The sequence below is a fragment of the Hyla sarda genome, chromosome 3 (genome assembly GCF_029499605.1).
Source record: "Hyla sarda isolate aHylSar1 chromosome 3, aHylSar1.hap1, whole genome shotgun sequence".
In the NCBI taxonomy this organism is placed as follows: Eukaryota; Metazoa; Chordata; class Amphibia; order Anura; family Hylidae; genus Hyla; species Hyla sarda.
Window position 1 is genome coordinate 407,581,179 of NC_079191.1, and position 2,874 is coordinate 407,584,052.

The window sequence follows — 2,874 nt, forward strand, 5'->3', positions numbered from 1 at the left end:
CTTGGTTGTAGCAGAGCTGAATTTGCAATATAACAGTGTTCATTGGGCTTTAACTACTCTCTGAGTAAAGATAACAGAGCACTTCTGCATATCACTGCTGCCTCTAAATATCACTTTTTTTGTTGTAATTGTATTATTTTTGTATTCTTGGGCAAATGGTTTCTTATAGTTTTTGCTCACATTATGAATTCCTTTCTAGTAGAATAATAATGACACAAATAGAAGTAGAAATGTAACTTATAGGACATTTTAATTTTTTAAGAGCAGAGGAGTGTGGTCACAAGGATGTGGTCTATTCCCAGACCTTTTCCAAAAGGAGAGAGGACCCCACTAACCATTTTCTTCCACTCCAGTTCAAAGGCACTTACTAAGGTCTGGGATCAATGTCCCCCCTTCCTTGAAGCTTAGGGGGAACCAAAGTGCTCCTAACATCAACCTGGGTCTTCCCAGTTGTCAGTCAGAGAGTCAAAATGGTTGGCATCCCTTGAAAGGGACCCGGGGTTGTAGGGAGGTGAGGAACCTAATGGCCACAAGCATAAAATGCAAAGAGGGACACCTACAAGGGAACCAAGTCCTGACCAATCCTAGTGGATAAACAACACATAAAAGTGACACAGTGATAACAAAACTATTAAATAAAAAAAAAATTGCGCTGTGAGTACTGTTGAATACATCTCTTAAAAATAATTTTGAAACCAGCTGCCAGAAGGCCGGAAGAAGAAGGTGAGTGCCAAGAAGTTTAAAATGATATATGTATCGGCTTGCCATAACCCAATGAGTTTCAGCACCCTGGGGTCAACAATTCTGGTGACACAGGACCTTGACTCTTACCCTTCCCAGACCATAAAAGGGTACTCCAGTGGAAAAAAATCTTTTAAAATCAACTGGTGCCTGAAAGTTTTATAGATTTGTAAACTACTTCTATGTAAAAATCTTAATCCTTCCAGTACTAGTGCGCACAGTAGCCGGCACAACTGCACGGCTCCCCGCCACAGCGGGTTTGCGCAGGAGACGAGCAGGGACACTGGAACTTTAACAGGTCTCCAGACTGGACCACATGAGGCTTTCCCAGCTCACATTTTTTTCATTTGTGTACTGTATCTAACCACGTCAGGCACAATCCAAGTCGCTACTGTATCGACGACTCGGACTTGATTACAATTTTGCTCTACTAACAGAGTATTGATCAGTATATGCTAAATCTTATTGATTGAGTCACTGTCTCCTCTTATGCCCCTGAGGAAGACATTTGACTGTTGTCAGAAACGCGTCGGGCTATATATTGGAGACGTGTAGACTGAAATAGTGACTATACACATTAGCATTTAGATTATGCAATTGTTTAATATTGACTTTAACAGGAGTCTATTTTTGCGTCATTTTGGAGGGCAAACCACTTGCCCAATTATTTACTCACAATATATTATATGTGTTTTAGTGATGAACTAGTAAAAGTTATGTTTTATGTCACTCCCCACCATATGCCATATTGATATTGACTGGGAGCACTGCATATTTGGGTATTTGGATACCTGACTTATCCTTTATTGTTATTTATTTCTTCCAGTACTTACCAGCTGCTGTATGCTCCAGAGGAAGTTATGTAGTTCTTTCTCTCACATTGGGCAGGGATAAAGTATAGCCCCGAACTTGCCCACTCTCTCTGTCCCTGCCTACTTGCATTCCTGCCCTAAACAATGGGTCCACAACCACGGTGCCGATCCCTTCCTAAAAAAGTTATGGACAGTCACTGGTCAAAACAATAAACTACAAAAACTGACAAAGGTCGAGAACAGCTGGAGGCACACAAAACTACCAGAAATAAACATAAACACACACACACACAGAATACAAAGTCAATGAGCTGAGTCAAAGCCAGGAGGGAACAAAGTAAAATAACAGAGAGCCAAAGGGTAGTCAAAAGCCAAGCCAAACAGTCACAGAACCAGAATAGACAATAGAGTACAGAGATCGCTAGTTGCAGTCACAAGAATTTTCACAGCCAAGGCATGACTGAGAAAGACTTCCTTATATATCCCTGTGCAGCTAGCAGGAGTATTCTAATTGGCTCAGCAAGCTGAACCACACCCATAAGCACAGAGGCGTAGTCCCAGCAACAAAAGAACAACAGGGATAGAAAGCCTTAGCCCTACGGGTTCTGGCAGAACCAGTCATCACACTTTCCAGTCTGACCACAGTGCTTTCTGCTGCAACCTCTGTCCATGTCAGGAACTAGCAGAACAGGGGAGGTTTTCTATGGGGATTTGCACCTTGTCTGGACAGTGCCTGACATGGACAGAGGTGTCAGCAGAGAGCACTGTGGTCAGACCGGAAAGAACTACGCAAGTTCCTCTGGAGCATACAGCAGCTGGACGAATTAAGATTTTTAAATAGACTTAACTTACAAAACTGTTTAACTTACTGGCACTAGCTGATTTTAAGATATTTGCTTTTTTCATGGGAGTACCCCTTAAAGGCCAGATCCAGAGGGCCAGATCACTTCAGGGAAACTGTCTGGCTACCATAGAATGCCTAGGTACACCTGTGCCACTCAGTGTTTATATTTCCATTCTCAATGGCTCTAATACTTATCACGAAAAGAACAGATACTACACTTAATCTTAGCCAAAAGGCCAAGAAGCCATTCATTTAGCATCTACTGTACGTAAAATAACAACATTTTGGTTGCCAGAGGTGGATGAGAAACCGAAAACAGAATGATCTGTAGGCACCCCACAGATCAGAAATTAATGGCATATCCTTAAGGTAGGACATCAATGTGAAATTCACAGAAAACCCCTTGAACCCCTTAAGGACTCTGCATTTTTCAGTTTCTACATTTTTGTTTTTTCCTCCTAAAAATCAATATGATGG

At 41.7% G+C, this 2,874-nt stretch overlaps 1 pseudogene; it reads right to left on the bottom strand.

Annotated features, from left to right (window-relative positions):
- Nucleotides 1-2,523: 2,523 nt before the first annotated feature.
- Nucleotides 2,524-2,645, bottom strand: LOC130363281 (U2 spliceosomal RNA; annotated as a pseudogene).
- Nucleotides 2,646-2,874: the final 229 nt, after the last annotated feature.